Raw genomic sequence first — 21,085 nt, forward strand, 5'->3', positions numbered from 1 at the left:
AGGGCCTTTGTAAGGTTCACAAAGTCACCTCCCTTCACACCTCAGTGCTACCCCCATCGGTCTCCTGTTCCCTTCCCACGCTCCCCTCCTACTCCTACAGGGGTGCCACACTCTTCTGCTAGACCCATCTCCTGGCCCAGCTATGGCCTTCCCTTGGCCGTTGTTTTCCTCTTCTCTTTTCTCCTGCTGGCCCCTTCTCGCTCGAAACTATCACCCCTCTCTCTGTGCCCCCACCCCCCTGCCCTTCTTTGAGCTTCTCCTCCAGGCCTTTGTCCCATGCCTGGGCTGTCACGAGCAACAGAGATTGCTGCCATTGTGCCTGGCATGATGAACTGTGGCCCAGCATCTTGGAGGTAATGGCACAGTGCCTACAGGAAGCATCTGCTGCCTTCTAGGAAACCAGTTCCCAAACTGTCTGGTGGCAGCACGTGCAGGAGAGCAACTGTAGCAGGCGATTGTGTAGGTCACTATGGTGGGAAGCACCATGGCACAGGATGTATGGTGGCAGCCTGATAGCAAGGGTTGGTGATGTGTAACACGCAGCAGTGCTACCCACAAGGGTGCCTAGCAACCCACTGTACCCATTGCTTATCAGTAACATGAAACTATCACAGCTGTGGCACAAAACATCTGTCCCTACTGTAATTCAGCTATGCTCTCAGGTTTTCCCTGCTCCAGATATAAACACTCCTTGGCCTTACAGTCCAAGGCATTGTGCTAATGCCAGCTGCATGAACCCAGCAAAGGCAGATTCTGGCTTTGGAAGGCATGAATCAGAAATAAAATGGGGTGCCGCAGAGAGATTTTAGGGCTCCACCTCTGCCACCTATTGTTAGCCCTGTCTGCCAGCTGGTATATTTCCCCGGAAGGGGAACAGGGGCTGTGAAGAGGGAGAGGCAGGCAGCAGGCAGGCACAGGGGGAGGGCCGATAATGGGACCAGGCACTGTTTAGGTGAGCAGAGTGTAGGATGGGAGCTGCAAACAGCTGATTCTTCAGCTAGCTGACAAGGCCAAAAAACATCTTGGGCAGAAGAAAGTATTTCATTTTACTTTTGAGTTTCTTTATTTAGTTGTTTAAATAAAGCTAAAATAAATTTCTAAGCCAAAAAAATGTCATTTTGGATTGAAAATAACTCTTTTAAAAGTAGGGGGGGAAATGCTTACTTTTTTGTTCTATTTTGCTGCCTGTTTTTGTACTGGAATATTTTTGCAAACTCGGTATGAATTCAAGAAACGTTCCATTCAACTTGAATCTAAATTTTTGGTGAAAAAAAAGTTGTATCCTAAAGGTTTCATCCAGTTTTGTTTGGGATCCAGCTCATGCTGTCCTGCACATTTAAAATCCTTCTCATTCTGAGTGCAAGAAAATACAGAAAACCTCATCCCAGATACCTGCAGAATTAGGCTACCAACACAGACGAAAAAGGCTGTTGATAATGTGAGACAACTACCAGATAAACAACACGCCCTCCGGAGGAGCTAAGATTGGTACCCTGGTTCCTTAGCTCCCAAAACACAAATTCATGCTAAGGAAGAGCAGCAAGTCTCTTATCTTCCCGTGGACACCAGCACTAGAGGTGAGCATCACTCTGACACACACTAAGCCAGCTGCCACAAGAGTGCTCCTGCAACTTCTACCCTGCGGACACACGTCCCAATGAAACCATTCCTAAACGTCGCTGATTGGGAACCAGTTCACAGTTTTGTGAAGTGCTGGGGCTCTGATACTAGTGGGTGGGAGTGAGCACCCAGCCTGCCAAGCCTCAGAGTCAGTGGCTGGGTGGGGAGTCCTTGCACCCATGGTTTGGGAGCCCCGGGGGTGGGTGGCCTGTGGCTGGAGGCATTGCCACTTTCCTGCTTTCCCTTGTTTCCTAAGGATGAGTTCAAAAAACTTCAACAGCCTCAAATGACCAAGGTCTGCAGTATGCTTGCCTGACTTGAATGGGGGGAAATGCTCGGACCCACACGTTTTGATTCCCAGGGGCTGGCGGGGCAGGATGGAGTGCTGCGTAGTCCAGAGTGAGGACACGGTTTGTTGTTAGAAACAGCTTTTATAGAACAAGCAGTGCAAGAGAACTCACTGATAAAAAGTACCAACACAAGAAAAAAAGGGAGGCAGCAGAGTCCTGATTACCTACCAGAGTAGCCAGTTCATAATGAATTGGTTCAAAAGAATATTTATTTGATTTTCCAGGTACACTTCTGAACAATTTCAAGAGGATTTAAACCAGTTTAACAGACTTATGTGTCTGTCCACTTCCAGTTTAAACTGCATTTAAATCATTCGAAAGTGTTATGCATGCCCATGTCCCTAGAGACTGCATCTCCTGAGGTGCTGGCACCCGAATGAGGCAGACAGACAAGTCCAGCTGAGCACAGTCGTTCTGGGCCCATTCCCCAGGGAAATCTCCCAGGTATCTAGCTGAGGTTCCTTGAATGAATGGCATTTCCCAGCATGCAGATCCTTCTGCAACTGATATGTGTGCTTGGGTTATCACACTCTCTAGGAGGCGTGAGGCAGAAGAGAGAGAGTAACGGTATCATAGTCTCCCTTTTTTTTTTATAAGCCCTTCATTTCAGTCTTGCACGTTGTCTCCACAGATCCAGGAGGAGGAAACCTCCCCAGAGATGACCCGGACTGCATTCCTGGAGACTCCAGACTGCCATGGCTCAGCCTCCCTGCTATCCCACAGCATCATTAGTCTCTCCCCCTCAAAAACATTTAAGAACCTGAGGCAATGCTTCTCCAGACATTATGCCTCTCCGGAAGAAGGGGCCAGAAGTCCCCCCCGCCCCAAGCTTTTCTATCATCTCCCACCCTGTTGGATATTGCAATCTATTTCCCTCATCTCAGAAAGACCAAACATAGCTTAAATTCCTCACTTTCAATGTCCTGAAGCAGGATGCAAGTAAATGCCCTTGGGTTGAAACCCGGGCAGAACTGCCTAGAGTCCTAACAGTGCCTCCCTGAGAAATTCCATTAGGGTGCAACATATGGAAATACCTAAGACTCCCACAGCAGGCCCCTGTGCAAGGGGAAGAAGCAGGTGAGAGGCTCCACCATAATGCTGACACAGAAACTAGACTCAAAAGCTGCCCCAGCAGTCTTCGACATTTCTCCCTGCTGTATCCACCAATGGAGTTCATAATGGGACCACCTAATAGAACTGGGGGCCGCAGCGGCTGCTGGAGCACCCTCCTGTGACTGCCCATCCCGTCTCCCAGGCCACGACCCATGGCAGCTCCCCACTGCCACCGCACAGCAGAGATTCCCTCCCACAACACATCTCCTGCAATTGCTGCGCTTTGATATTCAAAATAGAGCCTGGAAATTCTTCGTCCCTATGGGATGACACCTTCCTTTCCAAAACCACCCTTCCCAGATGAAAATACACAGGTGTCTACAGCTTCAGACATATCTCCTGGCATCCAGCCCTGTAAGGGTTAAATCCTCATAGCATCAGCTCTCTATCAAGAAGACCTCCTCTCTCTCTCTCCCTCTCTCTCTGCTGCTTCACTGCCTGGCAGAGGGAGGGGGTCTTGCCTGCATCCGTCTGGCAGCTAAGCCCCTGTCGCCATGGGGGCATTAGCACCATTACTGCAGGGAGTTCCCCGGAGGAGAGTAAGTGGATCAAAGGGTTTTAGCAGCAGACGGCTCCCAGACAGGTCTGGATCATCTTCAAGGCAGCCACTTGAGGCTACAAATGCACTTTCTGCCTGCAGCTCCAAAGCCAAAAGTTTCACACAGGCTGGATTCCTGTTAACCCCTTGCAGCTCCTAGACTCCAAGACACTTTATGCCAGGAGCATCCCTTCCCAGCAGCTGCTTTCCCAACACACTCTCTCTGGCAGAGGGTAGTCCCCTGGAAGAGCTTGCTGTGGCAAGCTCAGCCCTGCAGCAGCTGTGTGCAGGAATCCCCAGAGTCCTGAACATGGAGATGCGAGATGCTGCAGCCAAGTCTGGGGCCTAGCTCCAGGAGCCTCATCCCGTAGGTGGGTGCCTGGACAAAGGGTCAGATGGGAAGAGCATCTCAACAGCTGCATCTCCTCCTGCCACCCAGACTCACATGATTTTGGCCATGATAACTAATGCAGTCTCGCACCCCTCAGCCAGTACCAGCACAAAGGGAAGGCTCACAGCACCTGGCAGGCAAGTGAGTCACCAAAAGCCCCAAATGAGTCAACAATAGCAGAGCTGGAAGCTGAGCCCAGAGCCCAGGTCTCCAGCTCCTTTCCCAGTCTGAGAGGTAGCTGTAGGCAGGGGAAACATGGTGTATCTGGGTCCAAGAAGGCAGTTTTCCTTCAACCCTCTCCGGGATAACTGTTTTTATGACATGGTGTAATACCCACTGAAGTGTTGTGGCTTAAAGCCCATTTTATGGAAATGGGAAGCTCTTCCCTACTTTGCTCCTGTGGCCATATGGCTGAGGGCAGGTAAAACTTGGGGGCATCCAAAACCCAAGCCTCCGAGCTTGGGCCTGCACATAGGATGCCCTCCAAAAGACGTTGGAAACATCTGAAGCCCCTGGTGGGGGTGGAGGATGTTTGCTGGTTGTAGGGCCATGTATGGTTCTGGAGTGGCTTTGGGCTTGACTTGGCTTGGAACACAAAAACATTTATTTAACAAAAAAAGTCTGTAGGCAGTCCCCATGGATGGAGGCGGTGGTCATTCCCTAAGGTGGGCTTTCTGTGCTGAATCCATTCCAGTCCTTCCCCACTGCTGCCCCATGGTCCATCTCAGTTCCCCAGCTGCAGACGGACATAAAGCTCCTTTGTCACATCACAGTATTTCATACTGCCCCTGAGGCTTCCAGCCCCAATTACTTTGTCCTAGCCGCTACAGGCAGCCCAACCAGCACTAGGTCTTTCCCCTCTCTGACTTGAGCTTGAGGCAGTCCTCAAGCTTCAGCTTATGCTTCCTCCACAGGGCTGACTGGGAGCTCAGGAGGGAAAGAAAGCTTGGCTAGAGTAATGACACTATGCATTATTCAGTGATAACAGTAATTATAGGAGCTAACACTCACTGCCTTCCCTCTGCAGGCAGGATCTGACTCCTGGCTGCTCCTTGGAAAGGACCTGGACAGGCTTTCCAAGCTACTTGGATAACCAGGACTTGGAGGGCAGCACAAGGAAAAGAGGCTGCAATCCGGATGCTCCCATCTCTGTAGGCTAAACAGCTTTCTTTCTGCAAGGCAGGGGCATCTGTGGGAGGGCATATGGGTGCAGCAGAATCCATGGCACAGGACATACTGAGGCAGTGGCAGTGCCAGAAAGAGGACCCGGGACTCCTTATCTGCAGGTCCTTGCTCCTTTTACCAGAACGCACTGCTGCCTTTGGGACCACCTGGAATTATTGTCTGTCGTCATTATACATGCTGGAGGCATGCAGGGCACTTGAGGCAAGACAATAGCTAAAGTGTTCAAGTACTTCTAAGGAACTTAGACTGACACCTGTGTCTAAGTACTCTACAGTGCATGGGAAACTCAGTCAAGGAAATGTCAGCCTATCATGGATTCACCAGTATTGGGGAAGAGATGACACCAGGAGCCGCGGGAACAAAGGCTGGTCTGGTGATTGGATCACTTCAAATGAAGGTATTTTGTTAAGAGCAGGCTGCAGGAGGAAACCGCTGAGTAACATTAGAAAAAGACAGCTGGAGTTTCTTGGACATGTTATAAGGAAAGAGGAAATTGAAAGTCTGGTCATAACTGGAAAGATTAAGGGAAGGAGAGATCATGGAGGACAGACGTTGACTTATGTCAAGAGTCCATCTAAATGGATGAATGTATCGACACTAGAAATTCAGTATGCCTCAAAGAGAAGAGACCTGTGGAAGACCATGGTCACCAGCATCCTGTTTGGATATGGTACCTAGAGACAGAGAGAGAGGTGATTGGATCTAAGGGCCAGCCCCTAACTTGTGTGACCTTACGTGGCTTCTGAGTTTTTTAGCAAATTAGAGGCACAGCTCTGCATGGAAAACACAGGCCTTTGCCCAGGTCAGGGGTGGGCAAAATGCAGCCCGTAGGCCGGGTGTGGCCCACGAGGCCATTCCATCCGGCCCACAGGGCCCCTAAAAAATGTAGAAAATGAATACTTATCTGTCCCTGGCTGCCTGTCATGCAGCCCTCGGTGGCTTGCTAAAACTCAGTAAGCAGCCCTCTGCCCAAAATAATTGCCCACCCCTGGCCCAGGTGATCATGACAGTAGGTTTGACTGTCTGGATGTGAATGTGACCATAATCACATTTTTGTACCTGACCGTCACATCTAGTCATTGTAATAAGTACATGCGAAATTGGGCATTTTTCAGCATTTTCAATTGCCAGGCTATCTTGAAGCCCCAGCTCCTTACCTTTTCTACACCTTGATTTCCCCAGCTTTTAAATGAGAAATAAAAATGTGCTCTCAACAAAAAGAAGGAGTTTCAAGACAGACTCCCTGACTGCTCTGCGAGGTGTAGCTGACTGGCGCTGCTTGGGGCTGGAGTGGTCGTATCATTGTTATTAAACTAGGCATGGGATATCTGCTTTCCTCTGGGAATTCTCTGGGTCAGGGAGAAATCTGCTCATTTTGTCCAAATAAGGACCCGATGTTCAAAAATTAACCTGCAGCCACCATCATTAACCAAGTGTAGCCTTGTCCCTGTCATAAATCTTATGGTCTAACAGCTGGTTAAGGGGCTTGGCATGCAGCCTCCCCATGCAACTGCTCCTTGGCTCAGGCACTCAGACTACAGGATACAGAAAAAAAGAGAAAGCAGGTCAGCCAAGAAATACGTCGAGTGGTTTGAGCAGATCCTATTGCTGGGGTTCCAGAGCTGCCTGGCTGGCTGTGAACAGGGTGCTAAGAAACCTCTGCCATATGGCCGCTGCTCATGTAAGGCCTCCTAAGGACATGCTCCTGCCAGCTGGTGGAGGCAGTGGGTGCGTTGTTATCAAGCCTTTCTCTCGCTCTCAACTGGGAGCCTTCACAAGGGGTTTGTCGTGGCCGTGCTGAACTGCACCCACAATGCATGTGCTGCCTGTTCACTCCTGTTTGCACAGAGGTTTCACAAGGCCCAAAATGCAGGTTTATGGTGCATGGACAAGGATATCCAATGATGCAGGAAAGGTGGCCTTTACAGCAAGCTCAGCAGAAGTAGGCTGAAAGGGCTGGCAGCTTTTTTATTCTGAGCTTCCGATCAGGGGTGTCGTATTCATAACGCAGTGCAGAAGCTCTAAAGTTGGAGACTGCACCTCCTCATTTCCTTCCATGGGATAAAGAGACCATACCGCACATCTCTGTGTTAGCTTAGATCAGTGATGGCTGTGACACATCCATCTGGCATTTTCTCATACTCAGGGCTTCTGTTTTGTCCTGTACATTTGCCACAGCCTTGTCAGTGGTGGAAAAACTCCTCTCCAGACATGGCTCCTTGTCCTGGGAAAGCAGTGCGAGTGGGAATGCTGGCACTGACCAGCCTCCAGCCGCCCACAGACACCACCACCAGCCTCAGATACCAAAATACCATAGTCCTGTTGTTGTCAAGGCGCATCTCCCAGCTCAGCCAGGAGGAGGCACTCTCCCATGCACCAGCCATCCAGAAAAGGCCAGCAATGCACTAACTGACCCCTGTAGCAACATAATGAAGGCTTGGCCAAAGGGAATGGCAGGAGCAAGGGCCATCCCATTACCATTATTATTCATGGGACCAGTAGGAAAAGGCTTTAAGCAAGACAAACCAGAGGTATAGATTCAGATGCACATTAAAGCATTATAACCCCTCTCCCCCCATGTTTTTTTAGATAATGTGCATTAAAATAGGGTTCTGCGCCTTTTTCTAATACCTTGTCATGGACGTATGAGATTTAGTGTGCATTAACCTTGTCATGGAGGTACTAGATTTAATGTGCATTACTGACAACACATTAATGACACACCCACTGAGAGACACACATGACCACTATCTACTTTTATCCTTTTTTCTTGGCTTCTCCTGGGTTGTGGTGGGAAGTAAAGGGTGAGCTCAGAGTGGACTCACGGCTCCCTTCCCTGGAGTGCAGATATTACACAAACCTACTGACAGCAAAGAAACGACAACGGCTGAAAAACCACTGCTGGGGGGAATATTCTTCCCAGACATCCCAGGAGAGACGGGGAGACTCAGACAGCACATCCCCAGTGCCCCACTCCCACTGGTGAGCTGGAGGGCTGCAGGTGGGGGGAAGAGGAGGAACCACAGTCTAGTAATATGCTAGATACCCTGTGAGCCAGCCAGCTCCATGGGTGCATTTACCTGCATTACCAGCTCAGACCAGCAAGTGAAAGAGGTGGAGCCAGGGCCAGCAATTAGCTTGCCAGAAACTTCTGCTCATTCAAAATACATGGGGTAGACTGCTGTCTCGCTCCAAATGGGTGCACTAAAAAGCTGCATGAATGTGAAAACAAGGAATGATGGAGGCTTTCGGGGAGTTTTCTTCGAAGTGCTTCTCTCAAACAGGTCCAGGTCCTGTCCCCCAGGTCCTACTGCCCCAGACTGGGGCAGAGGGAAGAATTGGTGCTTCCCTCACCTCCTGCAGTATATGAACAGGGAGTCAGTTCTCCACTGGACTGACACCCTGGTCCCCTTTATGCTACTCCGATAGCAGCAGCAGTGATAGAAATGGCTCCCCAAGGAACAGCTATAGCATGGAGGTTGAGGCATGCTCTGTTCTGGCTATTAGGGGATAGCAGGTGACTCCCCAGGTCTTTTGTTGCCACCAGATGAGTCTGGGCAGGCCCAAGAATATGAGGAACAAAAGAAGAGTTGAAAGGCACCTTTATTTCTCCCTGCTGTTCTCCCCCTCTACTCCCATGCTTGGGCACAAGAGCAGTGCCCAGGAGAACCACACCATGAAGGTGAGAAGTAGTACTGCTGCCAAACCACCATGCACACTCTGGGAAACAGACCCCTTCTGGGGACTGACAGGGCTACTTCTGCCTTCCTCCCTACCTCCCTCCCCAGACTAAACTGTTCACCGACACTAAAGACCCAGGTTGCCTCTGCCCAAGCCTGGAAATGGGACAGCGCTGGAGTTGTGCAACGGAAAAGCTCCAACAAGTCGCTGAGCTGGGCAAATAGGGTCTCCAAGCACCAGCACTTGAGACTCCACAAGGCAAAAACATACGCTTGATTTTTGGAAGGCAGTGTCTTGGCAAAGACAGTGACAATGGAGAGAGATGGTTCAGACATCCAAGGTAAGCAGACATCCTAGGTAAGCAGGGTTTGGGTGTGGGGTACCGTGTGACTAGGGCCTGGTGAGGAGTGCTGAGAGGTTGCAACTGGCTGCTGCCTATGGGATTTCTGCCCTTCCTGTGAGATTCTTTGTAGTAGATGAGTATTACCGCTGCTTCATCTTGGCACTTTTCCAGAGCTGGGCCTGGGCCCGGGCCCGGGCCTGTCCCTATGGTGCCCGTGCAAGCGGCACTCCCCACTGTATCATGTATGTGTACATGCCACGTGTCTCAGCTCCACGCACTGGCTTTGTACACATCCCATTGCAGTGCCTGCACTCCAGGCAGGCCTCAGACCTACGTGCAGACTTTGGTAAGTCCCAGTTCTACCTGCCAGCCCTGTATGTATCCTGAATCTATATGCCTCACAATACGCGTTCCACCTCCACTTGCCCACCTGCATGTAACTTGATTCGAAAAGCCTGCCTCCTACCTGGCCCAATCCCATTCCCACCCCTACGTGCATCCATCCTGAGTGTCCCCATTCCCTGCTGGATGCATGGTATGTTCCCAGGCCTGTCACAGCGCACATAACCCACTTTCCCTCCTTGGTACCCTGGCAGCCTATCGAGAATTATTTGTGCACTTGCTACAGGCAGGCAGGAAGCTGCCAAAGAGCAGCCCAGGCAGCGTGTCTGCAATTGAGAGCAGGCAGCCCAGCCCCAGCCAGCTATCTGGGGCAGCCTTGCGTGCGAAGGAATGCTGGCAGCTGGCCGCAGAGGAATGAGGTCGTGGGCAGGGCAGGGGATCGGAGAATCGGCACTCAAGGGAGAGAAAAAGGATCACAAACTCTTGCCCAGAAGCCCCAGGGAACGAGCAGTGCCGACTCCCCCCACCTCTTCCCCACTGAACGCCCCATGATTAGATTCTTCTCTTTCCCTCTTGCTCTCTGGAGAGCCCGGTTCTCATCTGATCTGCAGGGATTGCAGGGATTAACTGAGTTCAAGAGATACCACAGCCATGTTTCGATCACGGGATCACTGCAGCCTGGCAGTTGGGTTGGGAAGAGGCAGGGAACTGTCTTTCCATGCTGTGCAGTAGGACTCCTTGGAGACCTGGGAAAGGATGAAGGGACCTTTTCTGCCCGTCCTGTGGGGGCAGAGTGAGGAGACAATTCAGTGGTGCGTGGGGAACAGCAAGGAAGGCCTGAGCTCAACAGTGGACCTAGATTTGCTTCCCATGCAGCTCTCCCGCAGCTTAGTGAGCGGCTGGAACGGAAGCCAGGCCTTCAATCACACTATGACCTGTGACAAAGCCAGGTCTCGGTCTGCCACCCCTGCAGCTTGTATGCGGGGTCAGTCCTCCCTCTTCCTCCAAGTGGTGTCAGCAAGACATACCACCAGGGGAGTCACCTTAGAGATACAAGGTCCAAACCAGCTTACTTCACTCCCTTCCTGAGTGTAGGGTAGGGTAGGCCAATGCACCACAAAGTGGGCACAAACTTGAGAGCAGGAAACCTACCATACCTCTCCTGTGGCCCTTTACAGACTCCGGAGGGGTCGTTCCCATGACCTCCTGTGAAGCAGCAAAAGGTTTTGGATGGTTCCCCAAACCACGTGTGATTGCTTGCCCTTCCATGGATGGTGGATGGTGTCAGCTTCTTAGCTGAAAAGGTCACCCGCCTCCATGTCTCTCCTTGCATTCACCAACAGTGGCTCTAGAGGGCTGGGTACTGGCCTGGTGTTTTGCTACCAATATGTTGTGCGAGTTTGGGCAGTAGCCCCCTTTCTCTGTACCTCATCTTCCCTTGGTCTTCTCTGTTTCGACATCCCCTGCAATAGGGCTGTGATCTTGTGCTGGGCACTAGCCAAGGGACTAGGCTACAATTTTAGAATTTGTTTAAAGAAAGTTTATGTCAACTTTATCTCATGAGAAACATCTTTTAAAAAAAATCTGTGCAAGCAGAGCTCTGTCTGCTCCGAGCCCTCCTCTTTTCAGTGCGGGGAACATGGACTCCACTGCTAGACAGCTAGCCTGGTGATGGGAGAAGCTGGCCTGTTTTGACTAACTAACCCAATGGAGCTTGATACAGAAAGGAGCCCATAAGCTGTGAAAAGTAAATTTGAGTTTTAAAATGTCTATCCTCTCTCTCTAAATAAGAAACAGGAGTTTGCCATCAAACCTGCCTGGCAGTCCCATTGGGACTCTGCAGAGATGTTTGGAGATGATTGCAGGAGTGGGGTCTAGACTGGTGACCTGAGGAACAGCAGTGCAATGACCTGCTGATCTGTGATTCTTACGTTCCTAACTCCCCTTTATGTGGGTCTCACTCCATCAAAATGAACCAGACATACATTTTATCCTTTTGCAAATTAACACAAAAGAGTCACGCTCTGCAACGATTTACACACACTATTAGCCGGGCATCCCACAAGAAATTTAACCAATGGGATCTGCAATTAATACCTGTAACATAATAGAGTTGATTACAATAATTGCCATGATAATTATGTTACACCTAGGGAAGGATGCAAGGAGAAAACCCTGCAAAACAGGCTCTTTGTCTTTGCTTTTTTGTTTTCTGTCTAACTTGCAGGTAATAACTGGCATTGGACAAACCTTCTTTTAATGGACTCTTAATAATGCTGTAATTTCCCTTTGCAGTGAAAGTTTTCCAAACAGTCAAAGATTCAAAACAAAGCAATGATTGTTCCTATTAGCATTAAATTCTACTCTGGGAGCAAGAATAAATCAAACAAGAGGATTCAATTCAAAACAGAACTATAAAAAATCCAATAATGATTTTTTAATATTAATAAGAAAAATATATTGTTATGCACCCTTAGCATTTAAAGTTCTAATCCAATCAGTGCAAAGTGCAGAGATAAATCACAGCAGCAGAGAAGGGAGCAGCCATCAAGCAAGGCAGCAATAAAATGCTGTCTTACATCGCTGGGACAGAAGTAAGTTTGACAACCTTAAAAAAAAAAAAAGGAAGGGGGTGGAATTTATGAGCTTGTCACTCCACAACAAGCTTGTTAATTCCTTCTTTGCATCTCAGCACGCATCCTCCATCCTAGGTACAAAGTGAAGATAGCTCTAATGAAACTGGACAGGTGAGGAACTCTTATCCGCCTTAGACTGCAACCAGGTAATGATAGCAGAAGTTAGACTTGTGAAGCTGCCCATATGCAATTTAGGAAAATAGGATTTGCTCTACATAGTCAGATGTCTGGTCTTCGTAGCCCACCTCCATGCTTCCAGATGTTGCCTAGTGAGGTCTTCATTTGGGGGGAAGGTGCAAAAGCTACCCTATTTACACACCTTACCAGCAGTGTGGTATCAGAGCAGAAGGATTCTTGCCTAGCCACTCTGCTGATTGTTTTATGGCTGGAAGTATGCAGGTTGATTCTCCTGATCTAAACACTAATTTGCAAACATTATTATGGCCACAATTACCCAGTTTTTGTAAGATCCAACTGCACTATTTAATTCATTCATGTGTTCCAGTTCATGCTACAAATGTTACAAAACCTGTGAATGCTCATATACACACATGCACAAAAGGAGACACAACTTGAGGCAGCCATTTAAGGAGCCAGCAAAAGGGGCCCCTTTTTTAGAGGACAATCTTGCCTTCGCTATCAGTCTCATGCAGTTTCAGTGGTTCTTTGTCATTCTCCTTCCCATATCGACTGCTGATTTCACACTTGGCCGCCTTATCTTGGTTGGCAACATTGGTGCCTGGCCAGAATAGGACATGTCGGCTCTGCTCTCAACACCCAGGTGTGCACCAAGGATAATGCTCAGCATTTCAGATCTCAAGCTGTGTAGTTTATGACACAGGGCAGCAGCCTTTGAGTTAGTGACTGCTCTGTACAGGTATCACTGAAGGGTTGCTGTGAAATCTCAGTCTCAAAGGTCTAATCAGCTGGGCAACATCAATATCCATTGACTTCAGCTAGTCTCATGGTGCTTAGCACTTTTGAAAAACGGACCCCATGTGATTACTTTAAAGCATTAGGATGAGGTATGTTGTACTGGGTGGCCCTTGGTCCAATGTGGCAGATCTGTTGGCAGTAAATGGGGAAGGCTACCACTTAGTGCATTAAAATAAGATGTTCTTGATTTCTGTTTCTCAACACACTAAGTCACCATACACTAGCGCATCTAACCATGTAATAATAGATTGCAAGCTCCCTGGGGCAGAGGACAGGCCTTCATGCCAGTCAGAAAAATGCATATCAAATTGCAGGTGCTACCATAAACAAATAATAACCATAATCACAATAACACCCTCTTGTCAATGCCATTTTCCTCACACTGGGATTCTGGATGACCTAGTAGCAGACAACGGCCCACAATTTACAAGTGAATCATTCTGGCAATTTTCTTTGATTCAACAGTTCAAGTAGACCACACCATGGCCTACTTAGTATAGTCAAGTGGGTCAGCTGGAAAGTCAGTACAACCCGCAATGGCTTGATAAGAAAATCTGACAGATTCATAGTATTCATATTAAGAATGACTAGAACATTGCAACACACTCCACAGTGCTTCATTAGGATCGCCCGTGGCAGACACTCGTAACCAGAAGTATCACAGGCTTCTTTTGTACTAGTGTTCAGAAAGCTTCAAGAGCTAAAGGCAATTAGTCCCAAGGTAGTTACACAAGCGTTATAGCCAGGAAACCAGAACAGAAGGACTACTGTGGCAAGAATGCCAGCTGGTCCCCCACAGTGCAAATGAGAGAGGAGGTTAGGCTCCAAAAAGGAAATGATTGGAAGCTTGCTAAGGTAACAACCAATGCAACCGCATATGCGATCCAGTCACACCATTGCACGTTCTCTACACACCAGTGGCTGACAGCGTTTCAGGCTGCAAGCTGGAACAACCTAGCTCCAGTCTGGCAGTGGCTGGGTGGCTTTGGCAGCACAAACAGCAAGGGGAGTTTGCTTTTACCCATACTTGGGCCAGCCAGCACCATGGCTTTTCCCAGCTCTCTGCTCCCTGGCTGGGGTATGAACATAGCTTCCAGCCAGAGAAGAGTCACACCGGGTCTGGACATCTGGTGCCTGTGCTGCTGCCACTGCTTCTTCCTAGCCCTCTACTCTGTGGGTGCAGCTTCCAGGTGCTGGGGAGCTGCACCAAGGCTGGGCAACTCGAAGATGCATCTGCACTGCTGTTGCTTTTCCTGCCCCCTCCCCCAGCTCCTGCAATTCCTCCCCACCTGGCTGCAGTGCCAGTGCTGCTAGAAACACCCAGCTCAGTTCCCCAGCACCTGGAAGCTGCACCCCTGGCTGCGTGGAGCAGGGGGCAGGAAAAAGCAGCAGTCATGAGGGGGCAGCTTCCAGCTGCCTGGCCCTAGTGCAGCTCTTCGCTGCCCAGTCCCAGCATGGGCACTGGCAGAGGCAAAGCCCTCTGGCTCTGTTGCCAACCCGTTCTATACCCACCTACCCACCCTGAGCCAAGCGTTAGCCCTGCTGCAGGAAGAGAAGACAACACCATGAAAATAAGGAAGATGCTAACACCCAAGCTTGAGAACCCCAAGCAGGCTAATGACAACGAAATAAATAAGAAGCAAGGGAAGGTTAGATAGACGGTCCCCTGCTGAGGACTGTTGACGTTCATGAAGTATGCTGAGATCCTTGGATAGGAGGCCAACAAAGGGCCAAGGATCAATCACTGTCATTGTAGGTTTAAATCTGGTGTGCTGTACAGCAGTTCTTCTCCAGTTTTACTTTAGATACTTTTCTCAGATGTTCTTGGAGCAGGAGATAGGCCTGAGAAAGCCTCCTTCCCCAGTCACATTCTTGGCACTGGTTAGTTAACTTAGCTGATTATAACTGCCTTTGATAGCATCTCTCTGTCCCCAGCCAAAGTGGTCAATTTGAGGGAGGCTAGGGAATCACCCAGGGAATGTAGAGCACTTGTCTCCAGACAGCCATGATCATTATATATGTAACTCTAAAAAGTAGGAGCTATAATACCTAGAGCCAGGGCTTCAACAATTGCTTTAGCATGCACTAACTGTGCACAAGCTTTTGCTCTGATTGCTCACTGAACTGGGGTAAGTGAACACACAACTACCTGTCATGCAGTTCCTGCAACTGCAGATACATTCACTCGCACTGTGGATGTATTCGTGTGTGCACAGTGGTTTTATAGCCTGGACTTGAACATATTTTTTCCAGTGGCAACGAGCAGTTGCTGATGCACTGCATAAGCCAACGTTGCCTTTCCACTCCAAGAAGCATTTGGGTGTCAGCGAGTCGGGCTGTTAAACTGGCTGCACAGTCTGATGAAGGGAAGGTTAAAAAAAAAAAATAAAGTCAAGCAACAAGTCTGAATCCCAGGAAGGCCGAGTCACTTGTTCCAGTCTTGGATGTTGCTAAACAGAAGCCAATGCAAGGTGGCTGGTATAATCCTTTCGCAATCTCTTTATACCATCAAATACTGGGCCAGGTGTTCCCCAGACTTTCCCTCCTCCTCCTATTGTTGTTATTCCTGCTGTCTGTGGCTCTCCACCTCGGAGGTGGCTGAAACTCTATATACAAGTGCTACTGATGGAGCTGCCTATGCAGGCAGGTAAACCACAACAATGCAATGGAGATTTTATTTCCTTACTGCAGCAAAGCCACTTGCTAAAGGGCATAACACTGAAAAATGCCTGGAGATTTTTCAGGGTGAAAAGTGCAATTCAAATATGCATGATGATGAGGGTGATTAACAGACCTGGCTCTTAACACCAAGCAGGACTGAGATTTTCTGGGATTAAGGCTTTTCCCCGCTCAACATTAAATCTTGCATTGGAGCTTGGGAGAGCTGGGGGGAGGAGAATGGGAACACTGAACAATGGGATTCTCCTGGCACAGGCTGGGAGCTGGCTCCCTATCCTGGTTTTTGGGGTACCTGGCACCCTGCCATGTTCAGCATAGAGGTGCTTAGGGGCTTGGCAGTTGCAGCTGTTTAAGAACTGCAGGGGAGCTGAGAAGGAAGTACTTATGTCTCAGCAAATACTTGTCAAGAGCCCTGCCTGGGAAACAAATTCCTATTACAGCAGTGGTTCTCAACCTTTAGAGGCTTGAAGCCGCCTCCATAACTCTCTTGAATTTAGCAGCACCCCATTTTGAAAACTAATTTCTTTCTTAGAGTGCTTACCTCCTCGCACCCCAGAGCTCTCTCAAAAGGCTCTTGCAGGATCCTGGGGTGCGGCGGCATTGAAAATCATTGTTTTAGACCAGGTGTCAAACTGGATCACCCCTGCATGCTGGATCTGGACCCTATGGTGGGAGTGAGCAGTGACTGCAGCATGGAGGTTAACAGAGCTGTCATTCAGGCTCTGTCACTGGTAATTCAGTGGCAGAGCCCACCCCTGTCTCTCCTGCTCCCTCTACCAGCCCCGTGGGCTAGGTGAACTGGCTTTATATGCCAGATTCTGTCCATAGGCAGTATCTAGGACACCTCTGTTTTAGATGACAAAGTAAGTGGCCAGATTTTCAAAAGAGCTGAGAGAGACAACCCAGGAAAAACTGGCCCTGAGCTCTTTAGGAAAAGTTTATGGGGATGGGGGCGGTTTTTTATCTTTATTTTGTATAAAATAAAGTGTCAAGAATGTGACACGTACTAGACAACACGTAAGGCTATTTGGAAAGGAAAACAATAACAAAAGAGAAGACAGAGGTGAGAGTTAGCACTGGGGTAAGCGTGGGGTATACTGAAGTAGTGGAGGGAGGTAACTGGACAGCTGACAGTTTAGGATACCGAAGCACATGACTGATGGCAGGTAGGTGGCAGAATGCTATTGCGGGAGCAAGAGTGCAAGCGCTTTGGCTTGGACAGCACCACGGTGGGAGAGCAGAGGTAGGTGGCTGCTGCAAGGTCTAGGGGTCCAGGGCAAGGGGATGGCTTATGTCATGGGTGGGCCAGTAGGAGTCATCCAATAAAGCGCAGGGGTGGCAGGGTACCACTGAAAGTATGTTTGGGGATGGTGCATGATGATGCCTCTGCTCCCCACCTGTCTCAACCCTGGCAGGGGCTGCTCAGCAAAGACGCCTGGGGAGCTCGCGGGTGGGTCATTAGGCCCCTGAAGGAGGCAGCTCTCCCTATAGGAGAAGGAAGGAGGGACAGTGGTCACTGGAGGTGCAGAGGCTGATACCAGGTGAGGGTGGCAGAGGCACAGCCACACTTTGCCTCACTTCTGCCACCTGTCCCCTCCCCAGTCTGTACCTGAGGAAGCCAATCAAAGAATCATGTAGACTCATAGAAACATAGGATCGGAGGGGACCTGTAAGATCATCAAGTCTGGTCCCCTGCCATGGGCAAGAAGTTATTGGGCTCAGATGAGCTCGGCAAGGTGCCTGTCCAACCTCACCTCAAACACCTCCAAGGAGGATGACTGCACCACCTCTGCTGGGACTGTGTTCCAGATTCTGGTGCCCTTACAAAGCAAAAAATTTTCCTTATGTCCAACCTGAATTTACCCTCTATTATTTTATGCCCATTGGTCCTCATCCTCCCTTGAGGTGCACTCCTGAATAGTTGCTCTCTTAGTTTTTGATGCTGTCCCCGACGTAGTAGGTGGCTATCAAGTCACCTCTCAGCCTTCTCTTCCTCAGCCTGAACAGGCCCTGTTCCCCGAGTCTCTCCTCATAGGGCCTACCCTCCATGCCCTTAACCAAAAATGTGGCCCTTCTTTGTACCCTCTTGAGCTTATCCACATTCTTCTTGATGTGCTACTCCAGCTGAGGCCTCACCAACACCGAATAAAGATGGAGAAGCACCTCCCAGCATCTATCGGCCACACATCAGCTGATGCACACCAGAATTTTATTTGCCCTGCTGGCAGCCTCGTCGCACTGTTGGCTCATATTCATCTTCCGGTCAATTGTGACTTCCCAGCTCTCGTTCAGATGCTGTGCCAGCCAGTGGACCACCACCCACCATATAGTTGTGATGGGGGTTCTTCCTACCCAGGTGAAGGACCTTGCACTTCTCCATTAAACCTCATCTGGTTTCGTTCCGCCCATAGATCCAGTCTAACAAGGTCATCCTGGATCTCTGCTATCCTCTGGTGTGCCCATGTTTCCCCACAGCTTGGTATCATCTGCAAACTTAATCACTGAGCTTTCTACCCCCTCAGTGTGGCCCTCACTGCTGCAGCTGCTCCTCTGGAGACTTTCACGCTAGCAACTGGAGCCACCTGTCCTTGCGGCCCCTCCCTCAAGCCCCAGGAGAGTGGGAGAAACAGGAGAACAAGGGCTGAGAAGCAGGGCCCTGCATCCCCTACCCACCCATGGCAGAGCACACTGCTTGGGCACAGGGGCTGCTAAGGGCACAAGGTGGATCAGCATTGGGAGTGGGAGTCCCCAGAGGAGTGGCCATGGGCACCACTTGTCCATGGGATGCTGGGACAGTTGTGGAGCTTCAGGCAGGGGAAGGACTGAGAGCTTACCTTTTTCCACAGGTGCCAAGCACTGCTGCACCCATACAAGGATCTCAAAGCACCCCAAGGTGCTATGATACCCCAGTTGCAAATAACTGTTTTGTAGCCTGTTTGCAGGGGAAGGGGATGAGACTGTGCAGGTGGCCACCAAGGTCTCTAAGGTTGAAAGGCAAGATACTGTTACAGACCTCCAGGCTCAGCGGGCAAGGGCAAGGACATGAGCTGGGGCAGGGGCCGGCCAGACAGGATCCAGGTACATTTTAAAGTGCTCACTGTCCTGGATGCCTTAAAGATGATTGAGAGGGGCCCCAAAGGCAGCTGAAAGCAGGAGCCCTACACCTCTATGAGCCCTCTGACAAATGCTGCTGTCAGAGGTGAATGAGCCAGCAATCCCAGGCTGAGGCAGTGGGGCAGTAAGCAAGCGAGGCCCAGCTACCTGTTCAGAGTACAAGGATCCAGTTGTGTCTGGTCTCATTTTAGTGCTTCACACATGCAGATGAACAAAGCCACACCAGCTAAGTGCTGGGTCCTTATCACTGTTCCCATTAGAGAGGGTAAAGCTGAGATGCAGGGTGGAGAGAGCACTAGGACAAGGGGTCAGAGCACTGGGGTCAGGGTCCCTGGTCTCTGGTCCATGCTCACCTTTCTCCCTCTTGATCCTAGCTCCAAATGCTCCTTTCCTGCCTCATACACTGGCTGCTCAACCACTAGAGAATAATGGTGACACTAGTCTGCACACTCATGGATCCTTAGCACCTTCCAACCCAGGTTGGTGTAGGGAGCAGCCCCAAAAGGAGCCAGTGGACGGAAACAGAGATGACAAAGAACCGTAAGCTCCCATCCTCTCCATGCAGGCCGGCCAGCCCAGTTCCCATCTAAGACACCCCACTAGAGTTCAGCCCCCAGAGGCTTGGTCCTCCCGCCCCCTGTGCCAGGATCCCGACTCAACAAAGGCTGCTCAGAGGAGGACAAGGGTGTCTAGCAAAATGCCAGACAAGCCACCCCTGCAAGATGCCATTCAGGCAAAGGGACACACCACTTTTCAATGGCGAAAACTTTAGAGTAGGTGAGGCAGGAATGGGGGAGCCTGAAGCTGGGGAGGGGAGTGAACTTTTGAACCTGCAGTCTGGAGATCAGCGCATTACCTTAACACAAGTTAAAAATAAATGTCTCGTCTCTTTAAATGAGTCTGTCTGCAATTACAGCTTGGCATGTCTGCTTCAGAGCGTCCCAGTTGCTGGCATCGCTCCAGGTGGCAGGCAGCTTCTAAGAACCCTTTTTTTCTTTCTTTCTTTTTTTTTTTTTTTTGGAGCAAATCAAAGGTGTCTGCTCCACTCCTCTGTCTCAGTCTCCCCCTGTGCTCCCTGAGACGCTGCAAGTTCTTCAAAAGCACCCTGGAGCTCCAGTCCTTTTGATACCTACAGTTCAACAAAAAGCTCCCTTCTTCCTTCTCAGCCCCCTGGCAAGGCTGGGAGACTCTGCCAATCCCCTCTCCTCTCCAAGGAGGAATGGGGTCAGCCTAGCCTGAGGTGTATTCAGGGGACAGAAACTGCTGCATTTCACCCCGCCTGACTGTCACAATATTTACCAGTACCCTGTACACACAGACTAAGCAATTATATAGACAGGGAGTCCTTTGTGTGTGCATGAATGCAAGGGACAGGGGTGAACACATGCATGTGGCCAGCCATCAATAAATATGTGAGCACCTGGAGTGAATATGGGAGGGTGTGTGCAATCATGGAGACATAAGAGTGAATTTGTGTGTCTATGCGTGGGCATACACACATCTAAGCGTGGATGAATATATGAGAATGCAGTGTGTTCATGTTTATATGAGCATTTTTATGTAATATGTGCAAAAGGGCAAGCTAGTGTGTACATGTATTAGCACACTGGGTTTATACATTCATAGGAGTGCTAATGTGCTCAACCATATAAAAGCGATGTATGTGCAAGTGAATCTGGGAATGTGCTTGCGCATGCTGGTAATGTGTGTGCCCAGATGCTGTACTAGTGAGCACTGGAAGAGCAGGAACATGTGGAACATGCTCACTTTGTACAGCTATGTGTGTTGAGTCTCTGTCAGAAACACACGTAATGCGTGCCCAAACAATGCAGTGATGAGCACTTGGGAAAGGCCTCTGACTGTGACAGGAGAAGTGACACCACAAGGGACATGAGCACAGGAAGTCTCTTTCTTCCACACTTGTGTGGGGGTACATGCTTGTGCAACTAGCCACATCAGAGTCTGGAGAGCAGGAGAGAGGGAGATGGACCATGTCAGTGGGTGTTCAGGTTCACACCCTGGCACAGTTCTCACCCTGGGTATGAGTGTGTGACTGGCCATGTCAGATGAGGTGTGTGTGGATGCGTGTGTGAGTCAAATGGGGAAGTGGGGGTAATTCACACTATGTTTGGCTCTCGTTCCCTTCCCAGGGAACTA

The sequence above is a fragment of the Crocodylus porosus genome, unplaced genomic scaffold, assembly GCF_001723895.1.
Source record: "Crocodylus porosus isolate Cpor-Errol unplaced genomic scaffold, CroPor_comp1, whole genome shotgun sequence".
Lineage (NCBI taxonomy): Eukaryota > Metazoa > Chordata > Crocodylia > Crocodylidae > Crocodylus > Crocodylus porosus.